A 13738-nucleotide genomic window follows, 5' to 3' on the forward strand; every position below is an offset into this window, starting at 1 on the left:
CACCAATACAGATCTGTGATAAAAGATAGAGATACGTCAGCAGCTTCAGCCCCAGTCTGTGATTTCAGATCAAGCTTTCATTAATGTTAAGTCACTCAGCTTCTATAATCCAGGTTAGGTGACTAGGATTCCTAGTTTGTTCCAATACCCACTTTATTCTCCACCTACCCCTTCTGCTGTTCTAGCCCTGTTTATACCTTAGTATTTATAACAAGGCTTCTGTTTTGACACTTCTGGAGGGTCCAAGCCTGGTCCCTAACATGTCTCATCCTAGGACTGGGATGCAAGTTTCTGATTACCAGTCTCAATTCCAAGGACTGGTATCAGGCCAGTATCTACAGCCCAGTAACCCAGAATCCACAAACAGAATTTTCTGGAGGCTATTCATATAAATAGACATATACATATATGTATTCATTCTCTTCCCTCCATGGAAGAGAATGATTCCATGTGCTTATTTCTCTTGAATTCCCATTAACAGTAGGCTGCATGGATGGCTCTCCAGCTATACTACTCTTGACATGACCTACCAAAGAGAACCTTTCCTCAACACCTGTAGCTTAGGTGACACTGGCCCTGACATGCAGCATTATTTCTAAGTGTGAACTCATTCTAGTCTGCCCTGTGCAATAGTACTCTGCCCTACTCTGAAACTTGACTATACTGCCATACCACAAATACAATATTCTACCAATTCTTGAGATATGGTAAGTAAGCAACCTGTAGTGGCGCAGTGGAAAAAATGACCTGGAACGCTGAGGTTGCTGTTTTGAAACCCCGGGCTTGCCTGGTCAAGGCCCATATATATCAGAGTTTATACTTCCTGTTCCTCGTCCCCCCTTCTCTCTCTCCTCTCACTAAAATAAATAAAAAAAAATTTTTTTTTAAAAAAGCAAACTTACAGAATTTAAAAACAAAGATATTTCTCTCTCTCTCTCTGTCTGTCTCTCCGCCCACCCCACCCCACCCTCATCAGCACCCGCATGCACCGAGGAAAGGCCAGGGAGGACAGGGGGAGAAGGTGAATACCTGCAACTCCAGGAGAGAGTGCTCACCAGACCCCAGCCCTGCTGGCACCTGGGCCTCAGACTTCCAGTCTCTAAAACTTTGAGAAATACATTCCTATTGTTTAAGCCAAAATAAACAAAGAAATTAAAACAGATGAACAAACAAAAAAAATATTGTCTGAATGCTATGAATTAGAAATTTTGTGCCTGACCAGGCAGTGGTACAGTGGATAGAGCATCGGACGGGGATGCAGAGGACCCAGGTTCAAATCCTCGAGGTTGCTGGCTTGAGTGCAGGCTCACCAGCTTGAGCGCAGAGGTTGCGGGCTTAAAGCCCAAGGCCGCTAGCTTGAACAAGGGGTCACTTGGTCTGCTATAACCCCCCAGTCAAAGCACATATGAGAAAGCAATCACTGAACAACTAACATGCCACAACGAAGAACTGATGCTTCTCACCTCTCCTCCTTCTTGTCTGCTGTCTGTCCCTACCTGTCCCTCTCTCTGTCTTTCTGTCTCTGTAACCAAAAAAATAAATAAATAAATAAAACAAGTAAATTTGTGCCAGAAAATGGGATCCCCATCACTTCTCCAGAATCTAGCTTTATTAATCCTACATCCTTATAAAAGGTTGTCCCTTTCCTGGATTTCTCTACCTTGATTCCTAAAGATCAAGTCACAAGTGGGATCATCATGAGTATAAGGAAACACTGCAAAGCAGCCCCAGATTATAGGGAAAAGGTCTATATGTTTACCTCTGGCCCCTTATAAACCAAAAGAGCTGCAGTAAGAACAAGAACAATGGATAAGAAGAAACTCCAAATACTGAGGCTAGGGAGGAAAGCCTATGAAACAGCAAACAGATGTCATTACCGCATGTTTAATAATTACCTGTTCATTAGTTACATTAGTTTACTAGCTCTTTGAAAGGAGGATTAGTATCTTATCATCTTAATATTTCAACACACAAAGAAACAGTAATAAACTTTTGGAATAAATAAGGACTTGAGATGGCTATTCAAGGAGTGTCACTGTACTCAGCTCATACTGCAATAGTCATTGTGGAATGACAACTGGCAGTGAAGACCCTACTCAAAGAAAACCAAGTTTGACGCGAGTTCTAAGTCCCCTTTTCCAAAGATAAATCCCTACTGAATAATAAGCACAATGCAAAATGCATCTCACATCGTGAATTTCATTTGCTCTTACCCTTTCTCCAGGAAATTATTGTCCTCTATTCTAATTTTATAATACTAGAGCCCTTTCCTTAATCTAACACCATATTTAATATTTAACTTCCAAAAATCCATTTCACTATTTGTTTCTTTAGGTAGGACTTTTCTATTTCAGGCATTAGGAATGAGTTACTAGCCAATTTACTTAGCTTCTAAATCGTTCCTAGAGATGTTACAGTGAGTTGAACACTCATGAAGAAAATAGCCTGATGGAAAAATAATGATGAAATTTTGTTTTAACTCCAAATAGCCACAGCATTCTTTACTAAACTAGTCACTTTGCCATCTTTTAAAGTTTTTTTTTAAATAAAAATATGACTTTTATTGATCTCGTAATGATAACAGATGAAAGGCAAAAGTCTAACTCAAAACCTGTACATAGCACTTATCTCTGTGACCTAGATGAGACAAAAATTTTAAAAATACCGAAATCAATGTAGTCAACATGCCATGTAAGAACATGTCTAAACTTGAACAAAACTGATGAAAGCAAACACAGGTATGATTAGCATCTATAAGCTTAACACCCAAGTATCAATTAGGTACAGGAATGCAACCACTCTTCTTCCATTACAATAGCGCTTGCTGAACAGACAGATCTTCACTGGACTGGAATGATGCTGTCAGATGACATTAGGATATGCAAAGCAACTGTTCGACTCAGCACTGCAGTGGATGTCAACATGCAGAGTAGAAAGAAAAAAGGCCAGACTGAAAGGTCTTTAAAAGGATCCTTATAACACCGGCACACAACAGTCAAAGAGTGGCTCATTTTTGATGAAAGTATTAGGCTGAGAAAATTCAAAGTTCATGGAAATCCAGAAAGAGGAAAAAAAATGCTTTCTAGAAAGATACAATGTTCTTCTCCAGGCAATGAATAGAGATCACAAATAGTCATCTCAGAAAGGCTATTCTGGATCTCTCCCCTGCCCTGCCTCAGCTGCACATGCGCATGTCTGTGGTAATGGTCCTTAATGCCTTTTCAGCAGCTGCCATGTCTCATCAGGCTTCCTCATCCCCTCCTGAAAGTATAAACACCCATGACAACCCATGTGGTGATTATGCAACCTAACACAAGCTGGGAGTCACTTCATTTACTTACTCTGGTGACTCAGATCTAGGTCTCTGTGGAAAAGGGGGTGGAGAACACAAACTCATGTTATGATACCATTTTTCATTATTATATATTGTGTAACTAAAGCAAACTCAAGATTTTCTGCGCTTTATGGAGGTATGACAAAGAAATTAGCTTTCAGAAATGCCTCGGGTTTGACTAGGTTCAGGTCAGCCTCCACTAGACTGAAGGACTCAGGGCAAAACAATTCTCCTTTACAGAGAACTCTCATTGCCTGTCTCCCTCTTCCTCCCCTCTCCCGCATCAAGTTGCCTTTCCCACATTGGCCTTTCCCTTTTTCTCGGGCACCTTGTTTAAGTCACTACCAAGAGCTTAGCAACACTGAACTTCACAAAGCCAAGATTACTTTTTCAAGGCTATTTCCCTTAGATATAATAGAAGTAGCTTTAAATATTGGAAGTTCAAAAATAATAAAACAGCAATAAATCAGTCATCTAATTTATTTCTGGATTTAGCAAATAAAATAAAATTTTATATAAAGTACACCTGTCATTGATCCAACAAATCAAATCACCGTTTAAAAGAATACATGTAGGGAAGTCATATTTAGTTCAATTTTTATGCTGACCTAGTTGTAAAATGCTTCAGGAGCAAAAAGAAAGTTTTCATGTTAAAAATACAATCTTTTCTAAGTGTTTTACTTTATTCCTAATCCTTACCTTTTATTAAATAATAAATTCAGACAAATTTTTTTCATCTGATTCATTGATGGTGAAACCTACTGATTTTATAATTTTCTATAAGTCTGATATAAGTAAATTTCAGTTTTCACCAAGAAAAGTCTGTCAATCCCCCTGATCAAACATCTAAGGCATTCCCTAATCATTTCAACTAAAAGTAATCTTTCTACTTATTAAGTGTCCATAAAACTTCAGTACTTTTCAAACAGACTAATTACATGCTATTCAATTATTTATGCATCTATCTTACCTCCACTATATTATAAAGCTATTGAGAGCAAAACTATCCATGTAACTCTCATAGTACCCAATACAGCACACAGTAAGACATTTCATGAATATTTAGGAAAAAATATTTAGAATTATTAATATACATTATAGCATAATTTAGGAGTCTATTTACAGTATATAGACATTTTGGGTAATAAGAACTAGGTTCAAAGAGCAAGTTTAATCTCTTACAGTTGATATAATTCAGTCACTAGTTATTATATAAACAAATCAAGTGAAATAAAATTATTAGGCAATCAATACAAAATTTTTCTAAAAATAACTGAGACAGAGTTTAGTTTCATAGTTGTTTACTTAACTATGGCATTTATCATCTTCTAAATCACCTAATACTGTGTTTTAATGAGCCATGTGCCATTGGAAAAGAATTTGGGCTTCAGAATCTGAAAGACCCAGGCTTTAAACAAGGAAATCTGATTATTAATTTACTGAGGGTTTTCTACAGCAAAGGGAATAAACATAATAAAACATGTATTATCATTCTTTCACTTGATAATGAGTGGTTTTAGAACTCCTAGGAGTGACAGTAAACATGTATTTTCTTAAGGCTTACATAATTTTTTGACAACATGCTTATTACATAAGTACATTCAATCACTCAATGTTTACTCGAGGTCAATTACATGCTTATGTCCATGTGTTAGAGAAAGAATAAAATTTGTTGAATACATTATATACTATGTGGTAACGCCCTATAGCCATTTATTCGACTACACTATGAACACCCCTGCTCCAAAATGTCTTCTATAATCAACACCTTGATAACAGGTACTTAATATCTCTTGACTAACTGCCCAATTATTCTTTTTGTATTATTACATGCAAGAATAAAAGTTCCCAGTAAGCAGTAATTAAAGAAATCCAGCAAAGAAAAATTAAGAAAAAATGCCATGTATTTGAAATTTTACACGTGTATATCTAAGGCTGTGAATATACTACCTCATGGTTACCTGTAAGTAACCTTTTCATCAAGTGCAGGGCATAACATATCACTGATGTGCTGTCTATGGAACAAGGTACAGAATCTGAATTTGTACATGCTAACCTCTTCACCCTCTAAAAACAAAAATATCAACAACATTCTTATATTTGTCAACATTTTCAAAATAAAAAAGACCATTATGCTTTTGGCAAAGAAATACAAGTCAGTGTTGCACTACATTTATGTAAGATGTTACTTGTGGCTGAAGGGTGATGGGTGAAGTTTACGTGGAACTCTTCCCGTAATTTTTGCAACTTCCTGAGTTTATAATTATTTCAAAATTTAAATAGATCAATAAGGTAATGCAGTTTGGATAAATGTTAGAGAAATTAAAACAAGTTGTTTTTTTTAACACAAACCTTGAAAATCTAAGAGACTGGATATTTTGAGAAGATAAATGTGGGATTCTTTTTAAAGTGTTGAGTCCTACACACAACAATTAATCACTTCCTAAGTTATGCAATTTGTCAAGTAAAACTTAGGCATGTGAACGCTTTACTTAGAGCAAGGCAATAAACTCACAAGTTCTCTCCAGGTAAACAAACTAGTTGTCCCTCCTTAAAAAAAAAATAGCAGATAATGCTAAATTATTTTGGCATGACTTTTTAATATCAGATAATGATTATATAACAGAGTCCTATTTTTTTCTTAGGCTAATATTAAATTAATTGGCCTCGCTTAAACCCATACTGGCTGGAGAGCAGAGGAAACAAGCTAGGAAGAAACACTATACATGAAGAGGAAGCTGGGCTTGATATTTTAAAATGTAGAAGATTAATCAAGTGTTGAAGACATACCTATTACACATTTCAGAAATCACCCTGTAACATGCTGTAACATCATCTCTCTAACAACATAAGTACCAGGAAAGTTAAAAGAATTAGTGTCAGAACATAATTATCACTATTACCTAATGAATCTGGTGTGGAAAGGGCTGTCAACAGATGACAAAACAGAGGCCAGACAGGATAGGCAACCTGTTCCAAGTAACACAGCTCTCTAAAAATAGCAGAGATCCAAGAATTTAAATCTCTTACTTTCTGACCTGACCAGTGGTGGCGCAGTGAACAGAACATCAAACTGTGATGCTGAGGACCTAGGTTGGAAACCCCAAGGTTGCAGGCTTGAGCCCAAAGGTCTCTGGCTTGAGAAGTAATGAACTAAAGTGACAACAACTACAAGTTGATGTTTCTCGTCTTTCTCCCTTCCCTCCTGTCTCTCTCTCCCTCCCTCTCTCTCTCTCTCTCCCTCCCTCTCTCTCTCTCTCTCCCTCCCTCCCTCTCTCTCTCTCTCTCTCTCCCTCTCTCTCTCTCTCTCTCTCTCTCTCTCTCTCACACACACACACACACACACACTAAATGAACAAACAAAACTCTTCATTTCTGGGTCTCTGAAAGTGTCATTATAAAGAGGCTGACCTGGGTTGCCTAGAGCATCAGCCTGACATGCCAAGGTACATACAAGTTTCAACCAATGAATGCATAAATAAGCAGAACAAAACAGATGTTTCTCCCTCTCTCTAAAATTAATAAAAATGTAAAAGAAAGAAAGAAATCAGTAGGCACTTAACTTTTATAAGTAGTACTAATGAATACCTTAAATTAGGCCACAAACAGAAGAATCAAAAAGCCATACTTAGTTTATCTTAAAAAATAAAAATTCACTCAGTAGTCTTCTAAACCCCAAAATACAATTACAGTACTTTAAATCCACTGTGGCTTCACATATATCTAGTTGATTTAAAGTTACTGATCTAAGCTTGCAACCTACCAAAATGCATAATTTCAGTAGCTCTTTACATGGGGATTGTTTTCTCAAGGCTTAGAAGTACCTGCTATTGGGTCAGTATAATGACAGTACACTCTCAAGTCACAAGCTCGCTCAGATAATGCAGCACCTGATCATCATGCTCTTTTATGGAATATCATAAAACAATGACTTATTAAACTTAAAATAACTAGATGCACTAACATTATACCAAATCAATACTAATTAATATACTACTTACTATATATACAAATATATAGTAAGTAGTATATTACTTACTATATGACTTACTATATATATACAAATATATAGTAAGTAGTATATTACTTACTATATATGACAAAAATTTTTTAAAACTTTATGGGAGAAAACTTAAACCTAAATTGTTAATAATTTCCCTTGATTTAAGAAAACCATTCTATTAAAAGAAATAAAACCAAGGCCCTACTCAAACATAACCATTAAAACAGTAACAATTAAAAAAAGGAAAAAAGCAACAACTCAGCCAGCACTTAGCGAAATCACAATGTAATTGGTCAAAATACAAATAGTACCCACATTTAAGTGGGCAAGGATACACAAAGTATATATAATATTTCATATACTAAATAAAACTACAGGGCATATAATCACCAGGCTTGTCACAATGTATTACAACACTATGGAAGATAACAATCCAGTATTTATTATGTTATACACAATACAGTCCACTGATTAACCAAAAATGGAGGGAAAATTACTCCTATCACTAACAGACATTACTTTAAATGTTTCGCCGCAAGTCTTACAGCTTCTGCAGATACAACACTTAGGATCTCCCAACATCCTGCCCCTGTAGGCTCAAAGCCATGCAGGGACTGGAGGATCAGACAGGACATGGAAGCCTGTAAGGTAAGGACTGAGGGAATGGAGTTATAGGTAACATTTCTAGGCTTAAAATGATACCTGGTGCTCCAAGGTTCAAGGATGTATGCTGGGGCCTGACACTTCTACAGTCTTAGTAATGAGCACACACACACACATACACATAAAAACAAAACAAACAAAAAACCCAAAGCACAGTTAGGTAAATAAACCAACTATAATTTCTTGTTCAACCACATAAAACACACTAAGAAATACAGTTGACTTTATTTCTGGTACTAGACTTCTCACACTCAGCAGGGCTCCTATCGAGTTATTTACAGAAATGATATTCTAGACCTATCAGTGTTTATTAATGACTATGGAGGCCAGTAAGAAAATAACCTCAAAAAATTCTTACCAGTGAAAGGAAAACAGAAATGTGAATGAACCAAAACATTGTGCAATAAACCCTATCTATTTAGCTTGGAGAGAAGTTATCTACATTTCTTTATGATTACATTTGTTTATAATGAATGAATGAATTTCCTAAGTATTTGGCATTTCTTGAGCATGCAATTACATGAGGGATAAGGCCAGGAAACATGGTAAGGGGTTTGGGGTAAGCTTGCCCATATATTTAAGGAAAAGAAAAAAGCAGAGGCTAACATACAGATGTGCACTCAATCACTCACTAGGTATTTACTGAGCACCTATTATGCATGGCTCATTGCCCTGGCACTAAATATACACGGGCAGCAAAACTGACAGAATCCACATCCATATGAACTAGTAGTCATTCATTACACAACACTGCTGGATTATCTCCTACCTGGTTTTCAATGGTTCATCCCATTTTCAGCAATTCCATAATTTAACAGACATTAACTCAGTGAAATAGGAATTCAGAAGTTAAAAATAAACTCTTGGAACTCAGTCTAGGGAGCGGAAACAAATAAAACAGCTAGTAAGTAGAGGTACAACAAAGGATGCTAAGGAAACAGGAGAGACAACCAAGCACTCATCAGGGAGCAGGAAAGGCTCAGGAGCAGGTGAGGATGGCACACTTCAGAAACTGCAAGTAGGAGACAGGAATGTATCTCTGTCTATGCCCAGGGCACATTGTAGGATCAAACTCACTGAGTTCAGAAGTTTAAGTCCTTACACTGGACTCCACAGTCTGCCAGCACCTCCAGCAGCCAGACCTCAGCTCTCACCTCCCTCCAGCCAACCCCTGCCTGTTCTCCCTCCTACCTCAGGGCCTTAGCACCTGCCCTTCTCTCATATCTAAAACTTTCAGTCCATCAAATGCTTCCAGTCTAGGCTCAAAGGTCACCTTAGCAGAGAGGCTTTCTCAAAGAGTCCCTCTAAATGGCAAACCCACCCACATCTCAGGACTCGAAACTCCCTTAACACCCCTACCCGGCCTTGTTTCTCCGTGGCACTTATTACATCTGCAGTCTGTCCTCCCACTAGAATTTAAACTGCTTGATTTAACTCCATCACCTAGCACTGGGCAGAGCAGATACAAATCTTTTTTCAAAGAATGGCTGTTAAGAGGTGAGACTGGAGAAGCTGAAGCCAGGTCATACAGTTATGTAGACACCAAGACCCAATGCTTGAACGGCTCTTTGGTAACAACTTAGAATCTATTAAATGATTTTAAACAGGAGGAGAAAAAAACAAAACAAAACACATATTGGAAATATCACAATAATATTCAAAATTTTAAAAAAGAATTCGTTTTGGAAAAGATGTGAAGGGAACTGATGAAAAGGGGTGAGGGTGGAGGTAAGGAGCACATTTAGAAGACCACTGTAATAATTCAGTAGAGAAATAAAGGATGCTGTAGAAATTACCTTACTTTGGGTATGATTTCAGATTAGTATTATTGAGAGAGGTTTAATCACTAAGGTCACTGCCTACTCAGAGTCAGTGGTTCTGAAATTCCATTATGTTATGTATTGGATCATCTCAGATGCACTTTTCAATTGTGAACAAAACATCAATTACTCGTTTTCATATCAAGCAAACACTACTCAAAACCTAGTGTAGCCTTCCTTATTGTCAGGAGTGCTGGCTTTGACTTTAACTCAGTGGTAGTCAACCTGGTCCCTACCGCCCACTAGTGGGCATTCCAGCTTTCATGGTGGGCAGTAGCAGAGCAACCAAAGTATAAATAAAAAGATAGATTTAACTGTAGTAACTTGTTTTATAAAGATTTATTCTGCCAAACTTAGCGAAAATCCGACATAAAGTACTTGGTAAGTAATTATTATATGCTTTAACTTGCTGTAACTCTGCTTTATAAATTTTATAAAGTAAAGTTACTTCCCTACTTTATAAATCACCATTACTGTGGTACCGGTGGGTGGTTAGAAAATTTTACTACTAATAGAGATACAAAAGTGGGTGGTAGGTATAAAAAGGTTGACTACCCCTGCTAGACAGTCTGGGGTTAAATGCTAGCCCACCAGTGTCTGTGACTTTAAACAAGCATCTCGCAAAGATCTATTTCCTCATCTGTAAAACAAAATTAACATTTTCCTAAGGTTTCTTATTGAAACCTTAGGAATGAGAGAGCATGAGAAACAATTTCTATGTACCAATCTGTCAATAACATTTCTTAGACATAACTGAAAAGATAGAAATTCTCAAATCTAATTCTAAGAAATTTAACAGTCCAAATACAGATTTATTTTTTATATACTGAGAAGTTCATAATCTTTTGTGGAGACAGATCTTTTCGAGAATGTGATGACTCTAAGGATTCTTTATCCCCTCAAAAATGGATATAAAGGCATATCTCATTTTTTTGTACTTCATTTTATTGCATTTCACAGATGTTACTCTTTTTTATAAATTATAGGCAAGGCTCTCCACCAGCAAAAAGATTGTGGCTAGCTTTATTATAGAGGTATGGGACCAAACCTGCAATATTTCAGAGATATGCCTGTATATGCTATATTCTGCACATAACTTGAGGATTCAAGGACCTTCTAATCTAAAAGCACTTGCATGAAATAAAGAATGCCTGATGTAAACTCTTAAAGCTGCAAAGTTGGGCAGTGTAATTTAAGAATCTTCAAAGTAGAGAATCCAACTAATATTGAAATACACAGTCATTTACTCTTTTTTAAAAAACGGTTAAGACCAGACAGAACGTTTTCCTAAATCACTTCTCTATTTTTGCAGAAAATTTAAATTAGAAACATATTTTACATGAATCAATTTCAACTCAGAAACACTAGTAGTAAAAACCTGTATTTCTACCTGTTTGAGAAAGAATGGTTCAAAGTGTAAATGCAATCCTGATGTTCAGACTGTAGGAAGAATTCTCAAATAAGTATAATACAATATGTATTTTTAAATATAAAAAACATACTATGCTAACTCTATGCTGAGTCCCATGATAAAGTTTTATTTTTCTTTTTCAGCTGGATTTATTTTATCCTACACCTATACATTATATTACACCTAGATTTTTTAATTAGTCAATATATTTTTGTTTCTGTTTTATGTTGTTTATTTGTTATAAAGCCTGATGTTCTCAACCTCCTATCAAGTAATCCCAACCTGAAAATGTGCTGTCAAAGCAAAAGGTTTAAGTGTTTGATTTTCAGACCACAATATCCAGTTGGCACTAACCAACTCATGCCCATTACTGAACAAAAAAATAGTTTTCCCTATGCATTAGCACCATTTTCCCGCAGGAAACAACCATTTTTAAAGCACTGGAAGTCGAGGCAAGGGTTCACATATATAGTAAACAACCTTTCAATCAGTTTTTAGCAGATAATTCCAGTGAAAGGGAGACCTCATACTGTAGGTCTCAGACTTTAATGGTAAAAATCAATGAAACACTGAACCTTGAGGATCAAACACTGGCCAGGTGGGCCAAATGACTTTTGATCGGAAAGGTCCTATCTGCTTTTAAAACTCCACGGTAACCATGAATGTTTGCGATGCCACTGTATTCTCTGTACAAGATAATAAAAGGGCAAACACACAACCGAGAAGCATATCTGGTTCCTTCCATAAATCAAGTGTTTCCAGCCTAGGGCGTTGGGGTGGACAACAGGGCTCGAGAAGAAGCCAGGAGGGGCCCGCAGCCCTGGAGACAGCGCCCGAGGGATGGAGGCCTGGCTCAGCGGCGCCCGGCGCTGGGGGCTCCGGGAGCGGAGACCCCGCGGGGCCTGACCCCCCACCCCAAATTCCTGGGCCGCCAGGTTACGCCCCCGCTGCTTACCGGCCGCAGCGTCCAGCCCTCTCCTCCCCCAGCTCCCGAAAGAGCCCGGCATCGCTCCCCGCCGCCCGCCGCGCGCGACCCCGGCCCCGGCCCCGGCCCCGACCCCGACCCCGGCCCCGGCCCCGGCCCCGCCGCGACGGCGCCCTCTCCAGGCTGCAGTGGCGGACACAGGCCAGGCCACCGGCCCAGATGGCAGTGGCGACGGCGGCTCGGGGCAGCGCTATCCCGGGGGAGGGCGGCAGCTGGGCCGCGGCCTGTCCCCAGGGGCAGCGGGCTCTGGGCCGCGAGTGGGCAGCGCCTCCGCCCCGCACAAACAAAGCGGCCGCGGCAGCCGGGCGCGGAGGGAGGCGGGCAGGGGGCACTCACCGCAGGGTGGGCGGGCGAGGGCCGGCGAGGCGAGGCGAGGCGAGGCGGGCCTGGCCGGGAGAGGGACCGCGGCGGCCGGGGCTTCCTGCCCGGGGCGCGCTGGCGACGGGAAGAGGCGGCGGGAGCAGCGGTGCGGTGCGGTGCGGGGCCGGCCCGCGGGCCGGGCAGGGTTCTGCGGCCGCGAGGTGCGGGAACCGGTCCGCCGGGGGGCAGCAGCGCTAGGCGGCCGGGGCAGCGACGCCGCCGCCTTTCTCTTCTCCTGCCTTGGTCCCTGTGTCCCCGCGCCCTCCTCCTCGCTGGGTCCCCGCCGCCGCCTCAGCCTCGGCGCTCCTCCAGCTTCTCCTCTCCATCAAGGCCGGGCCGACCCGCAGGGACCATCCCAGAAAGTGAGGGGTTGTTGCCGCTCCCCGCAGCTGTTGGTGGCCATCTTTAATCCTCCTCCTCCTCCCGTCTCCCCACCTCCCGCCGGCTGCCTGACGGACTGATCTGGATCCTCCTCTTTCCCCTCCTGCTCCTCCTACCGAGCCGGCCGCAGAAATGAAATTGCAGCCGCTCTTCCTCTTACCCCTCCTGCCTTTCCTTCCTCTTTCCTTACTTCCTTCCCTCCCCTGCTTCCCGCTCCCCCCGCCCTCAGGGCCGGTCTCGCCCCCTGTCGCGGGCGGCGGGCGCCCACTGCTCCGAGGCTGAGTTCGGCCCACGGCTGCACCCCTGCCCCTCTGCCCTCCCCACGCGCCGCGCACACCCGCCTTCCCGCCCCTTGCCCCGGGCTCTGCTGCTCCGGGCTCTCTCTCCCACCCCGTGCCCTCTCCGCGGTCCTCGCTCTCCTCGATTCCAGTTTCTGCCGCCCGAGACTCAGCCGAGAAAGGACAGCTGGCTTTGCTCTCCTTAACCTGCACCCGTTTGCTGGCTGCCGTCAGACGGCGACTGAAGGGCGGGAGGCTGCGCTCGTCCCACTCGAGCTCGAGTACAAAAGCACTGCCCCCCGCTCGCGCTTTTACTACGCAGCACTGAAACTCCGGGGTAGTATCGCGTTTGCCTCCGGTCCTTGATTGGACCGAGGAGTTGAAGAGCCCAGTCTCAGATGTTGGCTTTCCAAGATGACCTTGAACCGGTCACCTTAAGATTTTCGGGTTTTCCTTCCTCCCTGTAAAGGACATTATTTATACCTTTGCAGTTTAGACCAAAT

At 41.0% G+C, this 13738-nt stretch overlaps 1 protein-coding gene across 7 annotated transcripts in view; it reads right to left on the minus strand.

Annotated features, from left to right (window-relative positions):
• WDFY3 (WD repeat and FYVE domain containing 3) overlaps positions 1 to 13198 on the minus strand; it is a 286019-nt gene extending 272821 nt beyond the window's left edge. For all 7 annotated transcript variants that reach the window (XM_066385911.1, XM_066385917.1, XM_066385914.1 and 4 more), the window contains exon 1: positions 12553 to 13198. The gene's annotated coding sequence lies outside the window, so the exon portion shown is untranslated. The remainder of the gene's footprint in view (positions 1 to 12552) is intronic.
• Positions 13199 to 13738: the final 540 nt, after the last annotated feature.

The sequence above is a fragment of the Saccopteryx leptura genome, chromosome 5, assembly GCF_036850995.1.
Source record: "Saccopteryx leptura isolate mSacLep1 chromosome 5, mSacLep1_pri_phased_curated, whole genome shotgun sequence".
In the NCBI taxonomy this organism is placed as follows: domain Eukaryota; kingdom Metazoa; phylum Chordata; class Mammalia; order Chiroptera; family Emballonuridae; genus Saccopteryx; species Saccopteryx leptura.